This window comes from Lissotriton helveticus, chromosome 12, assembly GCF_964261635.1.
Source record: "Lissotriton helveticus chromosome 12, aLisHel1.1, whole genome shotgun sequence".
Classification (NCBI taxonomy): Eukaryota; Metazoa; Chordata; class Amphibia; order Caudata; family Salamandridae; genus Lissotriton; species Lissotriton helveticus.
In genome coordinates this window covers 291551390-291576388 of record NC_136073.1, presented here as the reverse complement: position 1 = coordinate 291576388, position 24999 = coordinate 291551390, and positions in this window count along the sequence as shown.

The following is a 24999-nucleotide window of genomic DNA, read 5'->3' as shown; positions in this document are numbered from 1 at the left end:
TCCATCAATTCACGGGGAATGTCTACCAACTCCAGATTATTATGAACAGCTCTAGCAGGCATTCTGTTTTGATTTAATTTATCATAACAATATTTATAAATACGCTGATCACAACTCAAATCAAAACAATTCTCCACCCACAAATAAGTTGCAAAATCCTTCCACTCATAATTATTCATCTTTTCACTTTTTACGTATAAATCAACTAATCTAGTTTGATGTTTATAAAGACTTCGTCGACAACACACACAAGTAAAATTCGGCCTTTCACTTGATTTCACCTTAAACCTGGTAATTTCCTGCTCAACCTTTTCTGTACTTGAAATCTGTACATTCTCTTTCACATTACCTTGAATTGCTGTGTCAATTTCTACACTGTCTTCTTTTTCACCAAAATAACAAATCTCAATTTCTTCACAAATCTTCTTCACATCTAATTCAGTTCCATGCAAAAGAGCACTGTTTAATTGTTTAAGCTTAAGTGCTGGACTTTTTGCATAATACAACATTCTCGCTAATTTCCTCATTTTGGTATGATGCACTGCTAACATCCTAAAATGATGAAAAACACTCTGACAGACTTTTCTAGAAAGACAAGCCAGTGAATGCCCTTGCAAACCTGTGTTTTTTCTCACTCTGCAAGGATCTAAGTCTTGCAACAACTTCACTTTCTGCTTTAGACTTTTCTTACTATATGTACGTAAGAAATTACAAAACAAATCAATTGATTCCTGTCGCACACTACAAATACGACTACACTTCCAAGTGTACACTGGACCCTTAGTGCGTCTCCCTAAAACTTCATCAGTTAACACCTCTTCTGGTTCTCTAGGCACAAGTTTCTCTTTTTCAATCGGACAACCGTCTTTCACTTCATACGCTGGACCACTGGTGTCAACTGCATGCACTAAATCATTCTCCTGGAAGTAACTCTCCTCATTAAAAAATGGCTCACAACTTGAACTGTGCATCCATTCTCCTGAAAAAACTTTACAAAAATGTGTCCGATTAATTACTCTTTTCCATCTACTGTTTGATTTGAAAACATCATTTGTCTTGTTAAGTGTCCTAATTCTATTGATTATTAAAATAAATAATTTTTTCTTAACTTCAAAAGCCTGATCAACAATCTTCTCTACACTTTTCTTTTTCTTATAAAAAGCAGCTCTCTGTTTACCTTTCCTAATGTTTTTAACAAATTTAAAACCACCCTATTGCGAAACATTCGTTTACGAATGTCTCTAAACTGATTCTGCCTTCTATTCCTATACATATCATTCTCTCCTGCTCCAGTTGTAGGATTCTTTGAGGTTCTCTACTTCCTTTTCAAACTTACTCTCTCATTCTCTTTTTCTACATGCTGTCCAACATTTTTTTTTATCTACATATGTTCCGTAAGAAAGACTTAGTTGTCTTACCAGGAGCTTTGTTCCTGTTTTTTGAAGTATTTGTTGTTGAAGAGTGCTGTAATTCCGTTGCTGTTTTTGTTTGGAACCGTATTTCATTTTTCCTTCTTCTTTGCCTTGAGGGCATCTTTCCTTACTCTTGAAATCTTGATTTCAATCTGTGTTAAAAAAAATAGCACATTATAGACCACTATTATCAAACAACAAAGCAATGACAAAAAGCAAACGGTCTATTCAGGGTTACAGATCAAGTGAGGATTCTCCAAGGGTGCAGAAGAGGTGAGACCTGTATTGAAGAGTGTAGTGGAAGAGAGGTATGTCCACAGGTACAAAGAAAGTGAGACCTGTGTCTAAGAGTGCAGTAGGAGATAAGCTTCATGAAGTCTAGTCCACTGCACTCTTACGCACAGGCTTCACCACCTGTGTTCTCCAGGAAAGGCCTCTCTCCCACTACAGTCTTGAACGCAGGCCTCCACTCATCTGTCCCTCTGGACACGCCTCACCTCATCTACACAATCTACTTCCTAATCTAAGGTAACACAGGTGACATTATTGTGAAAAGATGAAATATATGTATTTAATCATGCAGACACTATTTATTCCTTCTCACCAAAATCGTTTTTTAAATAACATTTTAGACACAGAGTGCAGGTCCTATGTACAAGCATTCAGTGTCCATGACTACAATGGAGAGGACTAACCTCCTCTTACCCTTGGACAAGCCTTACCTTATCTCTGTCCTCTGAACAGGCCTCAATGTATTGAGTATAATTGATAGTAAGTAGGTGCATATGAGGTAACGCATGTCCAAGGGTGTAAATAAGCTGAGGCCTGTCTAAGCATGCCAATTAGTTGAAGTCTATTCAGGGTTCCAGATGAGCTAAGGATTGTCTAGGGCTGCACAAGAAGTATGGCCTCTATTGAAGAGTGTAGTAGAAGAGAGGTCTGTCCACGGGTGCAAAGAACTTGAGACCTGTGTCTAAGAGTGCAGTGAGGGATAGGCTTCATGAAGCCTAGTCCACTGCACTCTTAGACACAGGTCTCACCACTTACGCTCTCCAAGAAAAGCCTCTCTCCCACTACAGTCTTAAACACAGGCCTCACCTCCTCTGTCCCTCTGGACATGCCTCACCTCATCTGTACAATCTACTTCCTAATCTGAGGTAACACAGGTGACATGATTGTGAAAAGGTCAAATTTTTTAATGTAATCATGCACACACTATTTATTCCTTCTCAAAAATGTAAAAGACATTAATTTGCCCCAAAAATGTTTCAGTAGTGCAATGAAAAGCTTATACATATGACCTTTTCTGTTTTTCAAATGTTATTCTAAAAAAAGATTATGAGGCCTAAGCAGGAGTGCAGATGTGATGAAGCCTGTCCAGGGGAGCACAAAAGGTGAGGCTTGTGTCCAAGAGTGCAGTGGACAGGACTAAACTGGAGTAGTGTGCAAAAAAAAGATGAGCCTCATTTATAAAGCCCTGCGTCAGTTTTGCACTACTGATGCGTCACTTTTTGTGACGCATCGGCGGCATAAAACATGTGCCTTGTTGCGCCATATTTAAAAAGTGACGCATGTAGGTAGATGTGTCACTTTTTAAACCTCTGCGCCACATTATACCTCTTTCAGGTGTAATGTACACAGAGGGGTCATTTCTCCGCAAAAAGCCTCGTAATAGTGACACAGTGAAATCGATGAGATTTCACTGCGTCACTTTTAGGACACTTTTACGTCACAATCTTGCGCCTGCCTTACAGCAGATATAAGACTGAGGCAAACGCTTTCACATGCAGCTTTCCCCATGTGAAAGGATGCATTGCTGGAGTACAAGCATTCCATTTCAGTACTGAAAACTCACTATTTTACAAAATACATTTCCTCTCTCTTGCAAACAATCCTACCAAGCAATACCAAAAAAAAAAAAAACAACAGTAAAGAAGCTCAGTGTGCTTCCTAATCTGAGGTAACACAGGTGACATGGTTGTGAAAAGTTCAATTTTTTTTATGTAATTATGCACACACTATTTATTCTTTCTCAAAAATGTAGAATTCATTGATTTGTCCCAAAATCGATTTTTCAATAACATTTTAGAAACACAGTGCAGGTCCTACTATTTATTCTTTCTCAAAAATGTAAAACTCATTAATTTGCACCAAAAATATTTTAGTAGTGTAATGAAAAGCTTATACATATGACCTTTTCTCTGTTTTTCAAATGTTATTCTAAAAAAAGATTATGAGGCCTAAGCAGGAGTGCAGATGTGATGAAGCCTGTCCAGGGGAGCACAAAAGGTGAGGCTTGTGTCCAAGAGTGCAGTGGACAGGACTAAACTGGAGTAGTGTGCAAAAAGAAGATGAGCCTCATTTATAAAGCCCTGTGTCAGTTTTGCGCTACTGATGCGTCACTTTTTGTGACGCATTGGCGCATAAAACATGTGCCTTGTTGCACCATATTTAAAAAGTGACGCATGTAGGTAGATGCGTCATTTTTTAAACCTCTGTGCCACATTATACCTCTGTCAGGTGTAATGTACACAGAGGGGTCATTTCTCCGCAAAAAGCCTCGTAATACTGATGCAGTGAAATCTATGAAATTTCACTGCGTCACTTTTAGGACACTGTTACGTCAAAATCTTGCACCTGCCTCACAGCAGGCATAAGACTGAGGCAAACGCTTTCACATGGGGATTTCCCCATGTGAAAGGATTCTGACACCTAAGCAGGAGTGCAGATGAGATGAAGCCTGTCCAGGGGAGCACAAAAGGTGAGGCTTGTGTCCAAGACTGCAGTGGACAGGACTAAACTGGAGTAGTGTGCAAAAAAAGATGAACCTCATTTATGAGGCCCTGCATCAGTTTTGCACTGCTGATGCGTCACTTTTTGTGACGCATCGGCGGCATAAAACATGTACCTTTTTGCGCCATATTTAAAAAGTGACGCATGTAGGTAGATGCGTCACTTTTTAAACCTCTGCGCCACATTATACCTCTGTCAGGTGTAATGTACACAGAGGGGGCATTCCCCCGCAAAAAGCCTCGTAATAGTGACGCAGTGAAATCTGAGATTTCACTGCATCACTTTTAGGACACTGTTACGTCAAAATCTTGCACCTACCTCACAGCAGGCGTAAGACTGAGGCAAGCGCTTTCACATGGGGCTTTCCCCATGTGAAAGGATGCATTGCTAGAGTTGCGTAATTTTTGTGACACACTCCAGCAATTCGGCACTTTTGTGCTTACAGATACATCAGAAATACTGACTTATCTGTAAATCCTAGAAACATAATGCGTCATACATTAAATATAATGCATCATTGGTGTCACAAGGAGTGCACAGTTAAAAGTGACGCATCGCTGTTTTCATAAATAAGGCTCTCATTGTGCTTCCTAATCTGAGGTAACACAGGTGACATGATTGTGAAAGCTTCAAATTATTTTATTTAATCATGCACACACTTTTTATTCTTTCTCAAAAATGAAAAAGGTATTAATTTGCCCCAAAATCGATTTTTCAATAACATTTTAGAAACACAGTGCAGGTCCTATGTACAATCATTCCATTTCAGTACTGAAAACTCACTATTTTACAAAATAAATTTCCTATCTCTTGCAAACATTCCTACCAAGCATTACCCAAAAAATGAAACAAACCAACAGCAAAGAAACTCAGTCTGCTTCCCAATCTGAGGTAAAATAGGTAACATGTTTGTAAAAGATTCAAATATATTTATATAATTATGCACACACTATTTATTCCTTCTTAAAAATGTTAAAGCCATAGATTTGCACTAAAATCGTTTTTCAATTACCATTTTAGGAACAGAACACAGGTCCTATGTACAAGCATTCATTTTCACTACTGAAAGCCATTAATTTGCCCTAAAATCGTTTTTTATTTAATATTTTATGAACAGAGCACAGATCCTATTTACAAGCATTCATTTTCACTACTAAAACCCATTGTTTTGCACTAAAATCGTTTTTCAATTAACATTTTAGAAACACTGCACAGATCCTATATACAAGCATTCATTTTCACTACTAAAACCCATTGATTTGCACTAAAATCGTTTTTCAATTCCCATTTTAGGAACACAACACAGCTCCTATGTACAAGCATTCATTTTCACTACTGAAAGCCATTCATTTACCCTAAAATTGATTTTTAAAATAACATTTTAGATACAGAGTGCAAGTCCTATGTGCAACCATTCAACTTCACTACTGAAACATCACTATTTCACAAAATACAAATCCTCTATTTTACAAATATAGAAACCAAGCATTTTCAAAAAGCATCACACAAACCAACAGCAAAGAAAATCAATGTGCTTCTTAATCTGAACTCTCTATCTAAATGAATCATACCTCATCTTTACAAATGCTTAAGAAGATTCAGAACAGTGTCAGATACACACACCAATATTTCTTTAGCAGAGCAAAAGGTATGTTCTCCAGGCACTGCAACCATTAATGGCACAGAAAACCTCTAATTCTACACACATATTCCTCATGGTAACCAATCAAAACTCTTCCCTCTCTATTTTCAAATCAACACCCTTCCCCCCCTCAGCCCTTTCTACCTGTTACCATAGCAACTCCCTCCTCACTGAGCTCCCAGGGTTAAAAGTTTATTCTACAATGTTGCAAATCAAATCAGCAAGCATGTTTGACCTCTCAATACACCAGCTTATCCACTGCATTCTTTCTTTAAATGACTTTTTCTTAACCACTCAAATTACTTCTTTCACATAACAGAACCATGCACCCTAACTTTCAGTTTTCAACTATCTTAATCCACCAATCATTGCTTGTGATTCAAGAGCACTGAAACTCCACAGTTTTTGTTTTGCAAACTCCTACTGTTCCAACTGCCATTTCATTCCTACACTTCATCTGACTGCACCAGAACCTCCTCTCACCATGTACTCTGTCTGGATTATTGGACATAGCTACATTCACTGGGCTCAAAGGTATGCAGCTACCAGAAATTTTCACAACCTTGATTTACCAAATGTGCACATAAAATGGATTGGCCAAAGAGGATTGAGATGTCATCAATTGATACCATTGGTGAAAACCTTTTACCATCTGCCGCACCCTGACCTCATAATTTTGCACTGTGGTGGAAATGACCTAGGCACTTTGACTGGGGTAGGTCTGGAGATGGTTTTAAAGGACACCTTTGGGCAATTGATGGCACTTTTTCCACAAACTGCCATGGTATATTCCAATATATGCCAAAGACAGGAATGGAACTGGTCCAACCAATTTTGTCCACAATTTGAGAAAGCACGGAAACATGTGAATAAATCTGTTTCTGCTTACATGAGAGACTATGGAATGGGTTCAATATACAACAACAACTTGCGTTACAACATGCAAGATATCTACAGAGGAGATGGTGTGCACTTCTCAGATGAGGGGAATAGAATATTCCTCCTGAATTTAAGACTGTGCATTGGTACCTACTTGTAGGTACCTAAATCAGCCACAGAACCCAAAAGCCCTTTTCAGGGCTACCCTATCTCTGATCACTCCAAATGATTATCTTTTTCTAACTTTTTTGCACTATTTTTCACCAAAGTACGCTCCCCGGTACGCTCCCCGGTGCTCGTACCGGGCGCTCCCCCCGCGAAAAATATATATATTTTTTTCCGCCTATATGGGCCTCCTAAGACCCCCTCAGAAAACCTAGAGGGTCAGGGAGTGCCTACGATGCCCCCTTATACCCATTCCCAATGTTGTTTTTCCTCCATTTTCTGTCTCAAATCTACCGAAACACAAAATGGAGGACTCCCGTAGCGCTGCCAGTACGCGTACTGGGGCGCACACCGGGAAGCGCTCCCAAAATTTTTTAAAAGTTAATTTACATAAAAACCACTGGAGACACTTTCACCAAATATAGAATAAGCCATACTACATACCAGTCCCTACCATTTTCCCAAATTTGGGGGTGGAATTCCATTGAGCCATTTGGCCTGTAGCCCTCTCTAAATATCCTGAGGTGAATTACTTGACAAAAACACATCTGAAGTGTTAGAATTTACAACCAATTAAAATGTTACTTTCATTTTCTACTATTATTTCATGACATTTGATTGGTTATGTACATGAATATATATAAAGAAAGAGAGGAAAACACAGCCATTTTGACTACTACTTCCTGAAGTACATTTCAAAAGGATTTTCACTGAGAACTTAAACTTCTTTTTCAAAGGTAAGATGTTATTTTGAAAACTGAAGTATGTTGTGCACTTTAAGTTAATTTGGAAAACATTTTCTGATAGTTATATACTATCCCTTTGTAATAGTTATAGATTGAGATATGCTTCTCTGTTATAGTTATGGATGGAGTTAGGCTTGTCTTGTATAATTATCAATTTACTTAGGCTTTATGATATACACTTTTTTATATTTCTACTTCCAGCCTGATACCATACACTGCCCAAAGATAACTTCACTGTTAAAAAATCTAAACTACCTGTCTGAATTTAAACCCAACAGTGCCCTATCTCTACTGATATATTTATTTTTTATGCAATTTACAGCAACATAATGGAAGGAGATCAAAATAAATGTAATATGTCATTCGAAGTTGATCTTCAGAACAACCCAGAGGAAGAGATTGACGATTCAGACTTTTTGGATCAGTCTCTTGATGAAGAGTTTCTTAAATATGTGGAAGAAATGGAATCATGTAATCCAAATGAGGACATTCCCGACGACATAATGTTGGAAGTGTTATTAAATTTTGAAAAATCTGAGCAATAAATTTATATTTAATAATTAAAAATTGTTGCAGACATTATTCTTTTTTTTATGTATTCAATGAAATAGTACCAAAATGAATATAATATAATGTGAGACTTATCGTATACTGTGCAACTTTTTTTGTGTTACATAGTAATTGTGCTCATAGTTACTTCCTTTCTCCCACTTTATTATCTCCAATGTGTATTTGACATCTCTTTTTCATCTCCTGCCTCCATGTTGTTTCTGCTTTCCTGACAGACTATAGTATAGATTCCATATACCACAATAACTTCTGTAACAACATGCAAATTATCTACAGAGGAGACAGTCTACATTGAATTTAAGACTCTGCATTGGTACCTACATGTTGGTACTTAAATCACCCACACAACACAACAACTCTATTCAGAGCTACCCTACCTCTAAGCACTTTAAATTATTATTTTAGTATTTCACTGAGTTTTCTCCATGTCTGGGGGGGAGGTGTGTGTGGGGGATGTGTGGGGTGTGTCTGTGAGGTGTGTATGTATGTGTGTGTGTGTGTGTGTCTGGGGGGATGAGGTGTATAGGTGTGTGTAGGTGTGTGGGGTATGTAGGTGTGGGTGGGGATGTGGGTGTGTAAGGTGTGTGTGTGGGTGTGGGTGTGTGGGGTGTTTGGGTGTAGGTGGGGGTGTGGGTGTGTGAGGTGTGTGTGGGGTGGGTGTGGGGGGTATGTGTGTAGGATGTGTGTGTATGTGTGGGATGTGTGTGTGTGTCTGTGAGGTGTGTGTGTGTGTGTGTGTGTCTGTTGGGGGGTGAGGTGTGTGTGTGAGTGTGGGTGTGTGGGATGTGTGGGTGTGGGTGTAGATGTGTAAGGTGTCGGTGTGGGGGTGTGGGGTGTTTGGGTGTGGGTGGAGGTGTGCGTGTGTGAGGTGTGTGTGGGGAGTGTGTGGGTGTGGGGGTGTGGGGTTGTGTGCGTGTGGGTGTGTGTGGGACGCACTTGTAGGTACCTAAAACAGCCACAGAACCCAAAAGCTCTTTTCAGAGCTACCCTACCTGTAATCACTCAAAATGATTATTTTACACTATTATTTTCACTATTTTTCACCAAAGTACGCTCCCTGGTACGTTCCCTGGTGCGCGTACCGGGCGCTCCCCCGCGAAAATCGAAAAAAAAATAAAAACATTTTTTGTCCCACGGGACCCTTTTATGGCACCCACATCAAACCTAGGGGGTCAGGGGGGTGTACCCTGCCCCCTTTTGGTCATTTCCCCCTATTTTTTTGCCATCTCTTGTGTCTCGATCCTACCGAGACACAAGATGGCGGCCACTGCGGACTGTTTCGAATGTTTACAGACACCCAAGAGCCAATCAGCTTTCCGTGCGCAAGTCGCATAGCGCGCCCGGTGCGCTCTCCGATGCGCGTACCGGGGCGCGGCTATAGATATATATATTTTTTTGAACCTAAATTACTCAAAATCCTCTGGAGCACATATCTTGAGACATAGCAAAGGCACATTGGGCTACCAGTCCCTACAATTTTGCCAAGTTTGGTGAAAATCCATTCAGCCGTTCGAGCTGAAAGTGAGTTCGACCGCCCTATGGAAATTAACATGGGGAAAACACGTTTTGGGACCCCCCTTTTATCTCGGCCCCGTTTGACAAATGCCCCCCAAACTTTCAGGGAAGGAGCGAAGCGCCGCGAGGCAAAGTTGAGGAAAATTTCAGGCGGATTCCTCCACCGGCGCCAAAGTTATTACCAATAGAATGTTACGATTTCCCTATGGAAATCAATCCTAACTATAACTACCTACTGGCGACCCACAGTATGTAATATATATATATATATATATATATATATATATATATATATATATAATAAAATTATAAATATTAAATATATTAAAAAATAAACGTAATTTAAAAAATAAATTTAATATGCACTTTAACAAAAAAAACAATGAACTTAACCTAAGAGAGTTAAACACACATATATAATAATTATTATCTATATATTTACTGTAAAACAATTAATAAACGAATAATTTCAAATTATTTTATAATTTTTAAACTATATAAAAGTGTAATAAATAGATACATATATACATATACCAATAACAATAGATTTATGTTAAAAACATTCTAATATTAATGAAAACATTAAACTATTTAAAAATATTAAAACTTAAATGTCCCACATTAATCAATGTAGGTAAAGTGTTGGATAGCGGAGGGATGAAATGTACTATTCCTACTCCAGTCAGTGCAACAGTAGGGAAAGTGTTAGATAGCAGAGGGGTAAAAGTTACTATTCCCACTTCAATGAGTGCAACAGTAGAGAAAGTGTTGGACAGCCGAGGGATAAAAATGACTATTCCCGCTCCAATGAGTGCAACAATAGTGAAAGTGTTGGATAGCAGAGGGATAAAAATGACTATTCCCACTCCAGTCAGTGCAACAGTAGGGAAAGGGTTGGATAGCTTAGGGCTAAAATTTTTCATTTCCACTCCAGTCAGTGTAACAGTAGGGAAAGTGTTGGATAGCGGAGGGGTAAAAATTACTATTCTCACTCCAGTCAGTGCAACAATTGGGAAAGGGTTGGATAGCGAAGGAGTAAAAAAATGCTATTCCCACTCCTGTAAATGCAACAGTAGGGAAAGTGTTGGATAGCTTAGGGGTAAAATTTACCATTTCCACTCCAGTCAGTGTAACAGTAGGGAAAGTGTTGGATAGCGGAGGGATAAAAATGACTATTCCCACTCCAGTCAGTGCAACAGTAGGGAAAGGGTTGGATAGCTTAGGGGTAAAATTTACCATTTCCACTCCAGTCAGTGTAACAGTAGGGAAAGTGTTGGATAGCGGAGGGGTAAAAATTACTATGCTCACTCCAGTCAGTGCAACAATTGGGAAAGGGTTGGATAGCGAAGGAGTAAAAAAATGCTATTCCCACTCCTGTAAATGCAACAGTAGGGAAAGTGTTGGATAGCTGAGGGATAAAATGAACTATTCCTACTCCAGTCAGTGCAACAGTAGGGAAAGGGTTGGATAGCTTAGGGGTAAAATGTACCATTTCCACTCCAGTCGGTGCAACAGTAGGGAAAGTGTTCGATAGCGGAGGGGTAAAAATTACTATTCTCACTCCAGTCAGTGCAACAATAGGAAAAGTGTTGGATAGCGGAAGGGTAAAAATTACAATTCCCACTCCAATGAGTGCAACAGTAGGGAAAGTGTTGGATAGCGGAGGAGAACAAATTACTATTCCCACTCCAGTGAGTGAAACAGTAGAGAAAGATTTGGACAGTGAAGGGATAAAATTAACTATTTCCACTCCAATGAGTGCAACAGTAGGGAAAGTGTTGGATAGCGGATGGGTGAAAATTACTATTCCCACTCTAATAAGTGCAACATTAGGGAAAGTGTTGGATAGTTGGGAAGTAAACATGACTATTCCCACTTCAGCCAAAATTATTATTTCCACTACAGTCAATTCAAATTTTAAAACAAAAAAAATATCAACAACAAAAAATATTTGAAAAACAAAATAAATACAAATATATTTAGTAATATAAGGTAAAGAAAAAAACTATAAACCCCACAACCAACACCTACAATTAATTACACAATTCCCATATTTAATTTTCAATTAATTAAATATTATTAATTGACAACTAATTATTAATTAATTAAAAATACATTACTTCCCACCTTTTTCCCCTAAAAATCCCATAACCTGCACCTAAAAATACTTACACAATTTCCATATTTAGGGCCTGATTATGATAGCGGTAAACTCGCTACCGTCAGGCTGTCAGTGGCGGGTTCATCGCCATTGTGAGGCCAATTTCCGCTTGCCAGATTGTGATGGTGGGCTGAAAGCCCGACCACCACAGGTGGAACAGAAGCAATCGTTATGATTGCCTGACGGACCGCCCCATTAGGATGCTGGATCCCCGCCAGCCTTTCCATGGCAGTTTAACCGCCATGGAAAGGCTAGCGGGGATATACTTTGGGGGCCCGTTGCGGCCACTGTTTGACCAGGGGAAGTTTGTTTAAGCACTTGGGGGCACCTATGGTGCCTCCCTACATTTCCCTCTACCATGTGGCAGGCAACCGGATGGTGTCTGCCACTTAGTGCAGGGTAATGTAAACAGTGCATTTTTAACATTGAGGCGGGTTCTTCAGCTAGCAGCACCTGCCACAATGTTCAAAATAGCAGATGCAACCGCCATGGTGGCGGTCGCATCTTAATACCTCTTTTAGGACCCTAGCATTGTAGGGGGGCCGTCCCACTCCCCGATACAATGGCGGACTGAAGTCCGTCCACCATCGTAATGACCCCCTTAATTTTCAATTAAATCATTAATTTTAATTAACAACTAATTATTAATTAATTAAAAATAAATTACTTCCCACCCTTTACCCCATAAACCAATTACACAATTTCAATATTTAATTTTCAATTAATTATTATTGATTAAAAACTAAGTATTAATTAATCACAAATAAATAACTTCCCACCCTTTACCCCTATAAACCCCACAACCCGCACCTAAAATAAATTACATGATTTCCATATTTAAATTTCAATTAAATAACATTAATTAACATCAAATTAATAATAGGTTAAACATAAAGTACTTCCCACAATTAACACTATAATATATCATTAAATAAATATTAATGAGTAAAAAAATATCATAAATTTATTATAATTAAATTACTTCCCCCCTGTTCCCCTCTAAACTCACACCCCGCTACAGAACTAAAAAAGCGAAATTGAATTAAAATAAAATTGATAACTTCTAAAAGTGTAACACATATAATAAAAAACATAAAAAATACTTATACAAAAAAATACATCACATACATTTAAAATATATACTAAAATACATAACTTTAATAAAAAATTTATATTTTAAACAACTATATATTTGCAAACGATAATATTGAATTCTATATTTTTAAAAACAATATTTTTACCTTAAATTCGATATTCTTCACGGTATTCTTGTTATCGATACTTCTCACTGACTATATTTAGGACTCGATATTCCTGTAGTTCGACATTTCCAACTCAATATTTTTTCTGCCCACCTTCTCACAGTTCACAACAGCATGTGCAGACCATCTTCTGTTTTCCACAGGTCCAGAGGTGTTCTGAAGAGGGTCCTAGTGATGCCACAGTTATACTCAGAGTCAGCCTGTGAGTCGGCGAAACTCTTCACCACTATCTAACCAATGGCGTAAAAGTTCCCTGAGGTGACCCAACCCACTTTTGCAGCTCTTCCCCTGTGTTTTACTGTACACTATCCCATAGTACCCCACTCTCTCTAAAACCAAGATGGCAGATCCTTTCTTCTCCTGTACAGAGCTCACTGTGACCACCCAGAAGTCTGGAATGATAACAGGCAATCCCTCACTTGTGGTGACTCAAAACCGGTTCTGAGGGCAGCACCTTGGTGCTTGAGGTGGGGAGAAAGTTTTGCCATCTGCCAAGGAGCTGCACTGAAACCTCAGCTCCCTGCACCAGCGAAACTTCCTGGGGCCTCGATCTGGGCCAGCTCCCCCCGTTTTTTACTGGCTACAAGGGGGAGGGGGGCCCCGGGTGACCAGGACTCAAATCCTCCATTTTGGGGTCTCTGCTGCCACAATAGTACTCGGCTCCATGAGAAGATTGCACAATAATGCATAGAAAGAGGATATCCCCACAAAGGTAAAACGGCGGCCATATTGGAATGGTGCATAACAACAGTCTGGAATAAAAACAGTCTGGAATAAAAACTCCAACAAATCTTCTTTGTAAAGAGACACGAGATGCTGCTAATGTAGCAGTGTAATCTAAAGTAAACTCACCATAAACAGGGCATAAAAGGGCCCCCTACCAAATTGGCAGCCATGATTCAAGCGCTAACTCTCACACAACTGACACCCAGACAGCTCCCTTCCTCTAATTGGGACTACAACTAGTACAGCAGATATCTTGTTAATGGCTAACTCCGACTCCTTCTTTTTTTCCGGTTTGCTGGAAAGCGGCACTCTTGTCTGTCTGCTCTCTCTGATGACCTTCTTCTGAAATTGGATCTATTATGACCTCATCATCTCCTACTCACCTGAGCTGTTGCCCTCTTGATGACTGACGAGCATCACTCAAAAGTGACCTACCTCAGTCGCTTTAGCTCCATCACGCCATGTTACCTGGAGACCCATGTCCCTTCCCTACACAAACATGTCGAATCCTGACCTATCCATGTCTGGGGACAGCTCTTATACCATAGTCTACCCCCCAAAGCTCTCCAAAACCGCCACTAAATCATTCAAGCACGCTACCCTAAAAAGATACCCTGAGACGCTGATATCTGACCTGCGCTACAGCGCGGACATAGGCACAGTCATTAATGACGTATCTTCTTTTGCATCAGCATACGCCCACCTACCTATTGCCCCCCCTGCTGACGCCACCCACTTCTAGCTCCATGTCCACTTGTTTGTTGACCAATTGCAAGCCACCGCCCCCTTTTTTGCATGTTATTGCAGTGCGATGTGCCCTTCGCCTTGCAGGTATTGCGTTGACTTTTGCTTGTGGTGTGCAGTTTTCTACATGTGACTAGCTGTGCTCCATCTCCATCATATAAGCTGCATCACACCGTTTACTCGGTCGCAGCTAATTACCCCCACCTATCTCATTTCCCATTGCTTAGCCCTCCCGCAACAAAACTGCACTGGCCTTAACAGACCTCTACTCCTGACCTAATCTCTCTCTAAACATTAACCAACCGATCCTGGCTTACACCCCCGCTCCATTCTCTCCCAGTCATGTCTTCCCTCAGCTGCCCCCCCACTATCACATCCCCACCCATACAGAAGCTTGGCCCCAACTCTTGGTCCATCCTCTACCCTCCCCACCTCTCCAAGCATGGGAAGAAAAACTTTCAACACAAACTTCTCTGTCAGCATCCCGGAACCCTATTTGCTGACCACCACAATCAGCCTCAACTCCTCCATCACCACCAACTACATCTTCTTCTCCAAGCGCCCTTCTAAATGGAAAAGCCTATTTTTACAACACCTCCCTATCACCACCTCCCGCAAGATCCCATACGGTCTGAAACTCTCCACCACCCCATCTGCCGCCTTCACGGGTGAAGTAGATATTTCCATCTTCAAGTATGGAAACATTCTCATCCAAGCCTCCGAACTCCACCTATACACCTTTGAACTCCACTTTCATGCACTTTCGCAACTCCTTTTACAACAGGCAAATGCTCCCCTATCACCCCCTCTACCCCGTGACCCTTCACCTCTTTCCTCTTCCCTTGCCCCCCTGACCCCTCTCTCTAACTCACCCCAACCCCGGGGTCTATCTCTATCCACGGTCTCTCCCACCCCCTTCCCTTCCCCCGATCTCACCGTCCACACCCCCATCTATATTCTTGACTCCCAACCTCTTCAGTCCACTAGTGCCCTCAACTCCCCTGCTACCCCTAATGCCCAATCCCCCCCAGCCCCACGTTCCCCTATCACAAACCCACCCAATCTTGAGCCCAACCTCCTGCAGTTTCTTCCACACCCCCATCTCCCTCTGAATTCCCCCACACCCCACCCTATGATTCACTCCTCCCTCACCCTCCCCGCTTAACATCTCCCCTCAATCCCTTGTTACTTCCCACGTCCCCCCTCCGATTCCTCCCTCCTACACTCCCCTGTTCTCCCATGCAACACAAATGACACCAGAAACACCACCCCCTCGATCCCCCGGTCATGTTCTCCAATCCTACCACCCAATCTGAACGCCTCATCCCCGTCCATCTCCTGTGCCCCTGCTCTACCCAACCTGAACGCCTCATCCCCGTCTATTGCCTGTACCCTTGCTCTACCCAACGACGATCCTCCCCCTCATCACAACCCTCCCTCAACCCTCCCCTCCTCACTTATTACTCAATCACTCCTTAATATTGAACTTCTCCTATCATCCCTTGCCATTGAACTCACCTCCCTTAGAACTGATGTCTCTCTCCTCACCAAAGCCCACTCCGTGGTTCATACCCACACATCGATCCCCTCACAATACACCATCCCCTCTTCTATACACTCTTCCATACACCCCAACATCCCTCCCCTCAACCCCCCTACTAACAGCCCACATGGCATGGCTGCCAACACCGACACTCCTCCTGGCACTGCTACCAAAACCAATATCGACATTCCCCCCTGCCCACCCTTCACCTTGAACGGCTCTACCCCATCTGAACCGCCGAAATTACCAAAATCATACCCCCTTCTATGCCATCACGCTCCCTCCTTCACAACTTGGCACCTGCACGACAGCCCTAGAAGTTAACTCTCTTACAAGCTCTCTCATCTGCCCACCTTCATCCTTTCCCTCCACTCCCCTTAACCATCAGTCCACTATCCCAGTTCTCGTTGGTACAAGCAGACTTCCCCTACTTCTGCCGTCTCCTAGACCCACCGACTACTCAGACATATCCCCCCAGCCCCCCTCCCAATTGCCCAACCCCACCCCCCTCTCATGCATGCTGATTAACTGCCGATCCGCCTCCTGCCATGCGACTGAGATTGCGGAAACCATTCTCCGCGATAACATTGACATTGCATTCCTTACCGAAACCTGGCTCAACCCTCACTCCACTCCTATCCTCGACCTGCTGATCCTCCTGGTTATTCCATCATTAAGAAAGATAGAAGCGATCAAATTGGAAGTGGCCTTGCCGTAATCTTTAAAGATGATCTTAATCTCTCAACAGTCCATGTGCAAGACCGTTCCACATTCGAGTACCTATGCACTGAGATCACCTTTCCTGGCTCCCCAGCCATTAGGCTTCACACTATCTACCACCCTCCTGGTAATTGTATCGCCTTTACTGAAGAGATGTCAGATTTGATTACCCAAGCATCGCTTTCCCACTCTAAAAATCTCTTTCTTAGGGACTACAACATCCACTGGAATAAAAATGACGACCCCGCAGTCTCCTTATTCAACGGCATCATGGGCATCACTGACCTGACTCAACTCTGCAAATCCCCAACACATGCCATGCGATTCTGACCTGCAAGGATCTGGCCTCCCTCTCAAGCATCCTTCCTGTCGACTGGTTCGACCACCACCTCATCCTCTTCACCCTGAATTGCTCGATTACGCGCCCCACTTCCATCGGCAATCTAGGTCTGAAACCTACTCGTAAACTTCACCTTATTTCGCCGGGCGAATAGGAATCCACTATTAAAACTCACTTACTCCTTGCCCCTCTCTCCCTCAGCACCAATGACCTAACCGACCATTATAATAATTCTATAACAAGCCCTCGACCAAATTGCCCCAATCAAAATCAAACAACAAAAAAACTTTACGGCCAAATCATGGTTCAATTCTGACCTCAATAACGAAAGACCGGCCCTCAGACAATCAGAACGGACCTGGAGGAACAATCCCTCCTCTGACAATCTGACCCTCCTCAGAAAGTCCAGAGCCCTATACAAAAAACACATCTTCCATGAAAAAGCCTTCTATCTCCGGTCCCAACTTGACCAGGCCAGAAACAGCCGCAGAGAACTATTTAAGATTGTTAAAAAACAAACATCCTCCGGCCCCCCCAAAATGCTAGCGTCTGTTGAATGATGCGAAGAAATCGCCAGCTTCTTCTCCAATAAAGTCAACTTGATTGAACTCTCCTTCACCTCCACCCCTTTTCCACCCCAACCTCCCCTCAATCAACTCCCCCCACAACATCACTAACACTAGTCCATCCTCTTCCTCACCGCCTCAAAGTCCCCCTAACTCCCTAACCGGTCGCCCCCAACTTGTCTCCACTGTCACGCACCACCAGGCTAAAAACCATGCCTCCTTTAGCGAATTCTCCCCTGTTTCCGCGGTCACCAATATCATCTCTAAGCTAAATTCCTCCTCTCACATTAAAGATCCTCTTCTCACACACCTGGTCCAAGAACTCAAACATGTCATTGCTGCAGTCTGGACCAACATCATCAATTCCTCTCTTTCCACGGGCTGCGTGCCCGCCTCCCTTCAGCTAGGCCAAATCTCACCCATCCTCAAAAACACCTCCGCTGACCCTAACGACCTTAACAACCTACGCCCCATCTCTAACCTACCTTTCCTCTCTAAAGCCCTGGAAAAATGTGTCCTGACCCAACTAGATAACCATATCGCCTCATTCAATCTCCTAGACATATTCCAATCTGGTTTCAGAAAAGGATGCAGTACTGAATCGGCCATGCTCAATATTACAGATGACATCCATCGCTCCTCAGACAAAGGTGAATCCTCTCTACTATTCCTCCTTGATCTCTCGGCTGCCTTTGATACTGTATAAACAAAGAGATTCTATCAAAGTGTAGTGATTTTTTATTATTTTTTATTATTTATTTCTGTGGGTGGTAAAAAACTAATAAATGAACTCTCTCTTAGGGTGGTAAAGATGAGAGCACAATGTGCTTTTTAAAATACCCCTCACACACTAAAAAAATCCAATAGTGTCATGCTTCATCATTGGGGTCTTCCCGTCCCTCTACGGGGCGGGGCGTGCTACGACCTGACCGACTACGCGGGAGCACTAGTATAGTGACAGGACTATGTGACAGTGCAAAAGTGGGTGATGTCAGTGAAGTGTAGGGACCTAATAATGTGTGGGAATAAAAAAGGTTAAAAATCCTCTGGCTAGTGGAAAAAAACAATTTATTCACTTCCCTAGCTGGGGACGTTAAGAAGGAGGTTTTGAGGTAGAGCAATTCGCTACAACCTGGTCTACATGTTTCGTAGGCAGTCCCCTACTGCCTACTCATCAGGACCTTCTAATGGTCCCTACTAGAACAGAGCTCAGTTGCTAAATGTAATAAGCCTGTCGTCCTAAAAACTAGCAGTAAAAATCCACTGTTAGTTTCTGCTTCAGGGCATGAGCTGGCCCTCTGTAAGCAAAAGTTTCAAAAATAATGACCTGATTGTGGTCTCTGTAAAGCAAGAAGAAAAAAGGGAGAGAAACATACAGATTTATACAATGGTAACTGTAGTCTGTCTTTGGACACTCATTATTATTAGCGCCAACAAGTCCCACATTTTTGTTTCAATTGCCCATACCACGAAGGATGCACTTAAAACTTTATGGACAGAGTGATGGTTCAATCCGCCATCCCCTGAATGTTCGTTTTGTGGCGAACATTGTAAAGCCCCTTGTAATTAGGCTGTTTGTTATGGACAGAATGATGGTACAATCTGCCATCCCCTGTATGCTCGTTATTGTGGCCGAACATAGAGAAGCCCCTTGTAATTAGGGCTGTTTTCATCTCAACATACACACACTCTCACAACTCAATGCACACAGCGGAACTCTGCAGGATAAAAATAGAGGAACCCGACTTATTCAATGCCAGTGGTGATCTTAGAATCCATCCTTAAAAAATCCCCAAGGGGCACACCCCAATCGTTAAGTAATATGCGATACATACTGCTGTTGCGCAAAAGATATGCCCCATGAGCTGACACTCGGTAGGTATTCACCGCGGCGTCCTGAAAAAAAGAGACTGCGCCCTTAGCAACACAGTAAATACACACCCGAATGCAATTTAGCTTTTGTCTCGATTAGCCAAGTGTTTCGAGACTCTTGGCAAAGTCCATTACTCACATTGACCGCATACTCATTAAGCCTTACTTCTACCACGAGATGCCGCTCTGAAGAGTGATCGCGTCTGCGGCTCAGTGATCTTATGAGCCATGCTTTGGCGCCGGTGTCGCGTGGGGAGTCACCGGCAACACTAGAGCGCTCACCCAAAACATGCTTTTCAGTAATATATTACAAAATTGTTCGTTTTTGAAAAACAACCTTGAGAAAATATGAGTAGTTATGATGGGATTATTTTTCCTTAAATATGAGTAGTTATGATGGGATTATTTTTCCTTAAATATTGCCTTCTACTAAAATATTTTCTGGGCCGAGTACCACTGTTATCCTAATGGACACGGAAGACAGACTTCCGTTTTAGCACACCCTTGTTCCGTTTTAGGGCGGCCATTTTGGGTGAGCGCTCTAGTGTTGCCGGTGACTCCCCACGCGACACCGGCGCCAAAGCATAGCTCATAAGATCACTGAGCCGCAGACGCGATCACTCTTCAGAGCGGCATCTCGTGGTAGAAGTAAGGCTTAATGAGTATGCGGTCAATGTGAGTAATGGACTTTGCCAAGAGTCTCGAAACACTTGGCTAATCGAGACAAAAGCTAAATTGCATTCGGGTGTGTATTTACTGTGTTGCTAAGGGCGCGGTCTCTTTTTTTCAGGACGCCACGGTGAATACCTACCGAGTGTCAGCTCATGGGGCATATCTTTTGCGCAACAGCAGTATGTATCGCATATTACTTAACGATTGGGGTGTGCCCCTTGGGGATTTTTTAAGGATGGATTCTAAGATCACCACTGGCATTGAATAAGTCGGGTTCCTCTATTTTTATCCTGCAGAGTTCCGCTGTGTGCATTGAGTTGTGAGAGTGTGTGTATGTTGAGATGAAAACAGCCCTAATTACAAGGGGCTTCTCTATGTTCGGCCACAATAACGAGCATACAGGGGATGGCAGATTGTACCATCATTCTGTCCATAACAAACAGCCTAATTACAAGGGGCTTTACAATGTTCGCCACAAAACGAACATTCAGGGGATGGCGGATTGAACCATCACTCTGTCCATAAAGTTTTAAGTGCATCCTTCGTGGTATGGGCAATTGAAACAAAAATGTGGGACTTGTTGGCGCTAATAATAATGAGTGTCCAAAGACAGACTACAGTTACCATTGTATAAATCTGTATGTTTCTCTCCCTTTTTTCTTCTTGCTTTACAGAGACCACAATCAGGTCATTATTTTTGAAACTTTTGCTTACAGAGGGCCAGCTCATGCCCTGAAGCAGAAACTAACAGTGGATTTTTACTGCTAGTTTTTAGGACGACAGACTTATTACATTTAGCAACTGAGCTCTGTTCTAGTAGGGACCATTAGAAGGTCCTGATGAGTAGGCAGTAGGGGACTGCCTACGAAACATGTAGACCAGGTTGTAGCGAATTGCTCTACCTCAAAACCCCCTTCTTAACGTCCCCAGCTAGGGAAGTGAATAAATTGTTTTTTTCCACTAGCCAGAGGATTTTTAACCTTTTTTATTCCCACACATTATTAGGTCCCTACACTTCACTGACATCACCCACTTTTGCACTGTCACATAGTCCTGTCACTATACTAGTGCTCCCGCGTAGTCGGTCAGCTCGTAGCACGCCCCGCCCCGTAGAGGGACGGGAAGACCCCAATGATGAAGCATGACACTATTGGATTTTTTTAGTGTGTGAGGGGTATTTTAAAAAGCACATTGTGCTCTCATCTTTACCACCCTAAGAGAGAGTTCATTTATTAGTTTTTTACCACCCACAGAAATAAATAATAAAAAATAATAAAAAATCACTACACTTTGATAGAATCTCTTTGTTTATACATATCAGATTGGAGGGTGATTCTGTCAATACCTCTTCACTTCCTCTATTGTTTTGGAATGCCTTTGATACTGTCCATCATCCCACCCTTCTTAACACCCTAAAAATTCGCTTCGGTCTCGAGGACACCATTCTTAAATGGTTCTCCTCATTCCTTCAAAATAGATCCCAACAAATTAAGCTCAGCCACTGCCTCTTCAAGCCCCAACCTGTCTCACTTGGTGTTCCGCAAGGCTCCATCCTCACACCTACCTTATTTAACCTATTCAGGGAACCTCTCACCCTCATCCTTAAGCAAGCTAAAATATGCTAACACCTCTATGCGGATGCCACCCAGCTATACTACAGGATTAAATCTCCCAATGACATCCTTCACCTCAACGAGACCCTGATGAAAAAACAAGCTTGGTTCCATCTTAATCATCTCAAACTAAACCCCCAAAAAACTGAAATCATCCTTTTCACTCCTAAAAATAACTCCCTCCCCATTCACCTCTGGATCAAGGATATTACAGCTCTCAACTGCCCAAACTCCCCCTCGAATACTGTCAAATCCCTAGGCATCAGCATTGACGATAGCATGAATCTCATCCCATACATCAAAAATGCTGCCAAGGGTGCCCTCTTCACCCTCCACCACCTCAAAAAACTCAAACCTTTCATACCAGCTGACAACTTTAAAACCGTTGTCCAATCGCTTGTTCTTTCCCGTATTGACTATGGTAACGCCACACTCGCTGGCACCCCTAAAGCCCACCTAGCACCGCTCAAATCTGTCCTCAACCTTGCCGCCAGACTTATCTCTGATTGTAAAAAGTTTGACCACATCTCTCCGGTCCTAAAAAACCTCAGCTGGCTGCCAATAGAAGGCAGATCCACCTACAAGATTGCATGTATTACGCACAAAGCCCTTCACCTAAGCACCCCCTCCTACCTAGCTGAGAAACTGCAAAAAGTGCGGGTGCTCCAGGTCCCTGAGGAGCACCAACTCTCTTGTCCTAATCCCTCCCAGACTCAAGCACAAAAAACCCAATCTCATGCTTCTTCTGGGAATGCCCCCACGATCTGGAACTCTCTCCCCAAAGATCTTCGATGCAACCCCTCCTACCCTCTGTTCAAAAAGAGACTGAAAATACTCCACAACAAATACTGGGGATCGTAACCTCACTGGTGTCTGTCTCTCTACACTCCTTTCTCCCTGATTCTCGCCTCCTCCTCAACCTCTTCCCCGCCTCTCATTCTTCCTCTCCCCTTTTCTACACTCCCTTCTCCCTCTGAACTTCGACACTCCCCCCTAGTGATCTCCATCCATCCACCCCCCCAGCTTATTCAATTACCCTATTTTATGCAACTCATGTTTTAATGCACATTGTCTTATTTTGTTGTAATTCTTTACCTATCATGTAAAGCGCTCTAATACCCCAGGGTCCAGTAGCGCTATATAAACCTTGGAAATAAATAAATAAAATAAATGGAGGAGGCAGTCCCTGGTGTGTACTACATCTGCCTATGACAGGGTAGGCACCCTTTGAAGGTAATTAAGTTCCTGGGCACAGGCTGGATGGCTATGCTGTCAGGGTGAAAAATATCTCAGGACACCCATGCCCTTTGTTCACTGCGTGTGGGTAATGCACATTTCACCACATGGAAGCCATCAACAGTCAGGTGATACTGAACACTGACAGAAAGGAACATTTAGCGCAGGCAGGAACATGACACCTTTCTAACTGCCTTTTTTCAAAATAGAAATCTACAATATGACTAGATCATTAAATTAGATTTTAAATTACCATTAAAATGATTATTTGAATCAATTTTCAGCTCTTCCCAAACATACGTTAGGCATGTTAACGTGTTATATTGTAGCACAGTATTTTCCTACTGGAGAGCTATCATTACTACAGTTTAATATGACTGTGGACATTTTTCACTGCAGGACATGTAAAACATAAGAGCACTACATTTTGAATAGCATGCACCCTGCCCTCTGTGCATGTAGGGCCCACTGTTGTGGTGACTTATAAGTACTATAAAGAAATATTTAGGTTTGGCAAAAGGTTTATTTTGCCAAGACAAATTGACAGTTTTAAAACTGCCCACCCAGGCTGCCGGCACACGCTTGGAGATATGCTCTGCATGGTCACTTTAGTGCTGGCACAATATGTGCTGCAGTCCACTAATTATTTATTAAGGCTGGATACCTGACTTTTGCAAAAAATTATCAATGCAATTTCCGTTTTTTGGTCACAACAGAATACGCTTTAATTCAGAGGGTGCACATTATTTTGATTGGAGGCTCAAAAACTTGTGTTGTTTGTCCTGATGACAACCATATAAATTAAACTGATCGAAATGCCTTTGAGGTTTATTTTAGCCATATATTGAAGACGAACCATCTTTTGCCGTTTCAGTTCCTTTGATTTGTCAGCTGGCTCCTCTGTGAAGTTCACTCTCTTCTGCCATTGTTTCTTTGTTTACACTGTTATATAATGTTTGCCATATAACTGTATGAGCACCAGTTGTCCCTTGTCTTATTGCCATTTTATGCATTTTTATAGTAAAAGATGTTTTTGCAGTATATATTGTCTGATTGATTATGGGTACCTGTTTAAGATTTTCTCACGATCTGTGGTCTATCTATACTATTCATGATTTGTTTATTTTTTGTACTTATGAAAATTGTTGTCTCTTTTTATGTCATTTTCTGCTTGAACCACTGTTGTTATTATACCCTTAATCTGCCCCAGGTTCGCGTAATAGGGCTGCCCCTGTTTGATGTAACTGCAGTCCACTAATGACATTTAACTTACAGGCCCTGAGTACACTTTTGTACCAGATACTTGGAGCCAAAAACGTTTCCATATGCAGACATGTAACTTTTGGTGATTACTATGAATGGTGTTGGGGTTCACCAGAGATGGCATGTGAATGGTTTGAGAACAATAACCAAGTTCCGATATGTTAAGGAAGAGTTAATTAAGCTTAAACTGCAGCTAGTATGCTTACAGGAAACCCATATAAGCTTACAGAAGGTTAAGAAAGTGGACAACCTGGGCTATCGGATACTTGCAGCTTCTGGCAATGAGGGATCACAGAAGGGGATTGTACTATTGGCTAGCAAAAGTGAGTGGTCAGTCACTAACGATATAACTGCTAAATGGGGCAGCTGGCTTATTGCTCAAATAATGAAAGCTAATTTTCAATTTACCTTTGCTTCTTTTGGAATTGAAACAGTGGGATGATCTGATTCTAATCTGTGGAGATTTTGATTTGGTATTTGAGCCTGGTTTGCATTCAACTTCTTAGAGTGAGGTAGCTTCTAGGTGATGAGGGACTCACAGTCCGCTCTTAATCAGGTT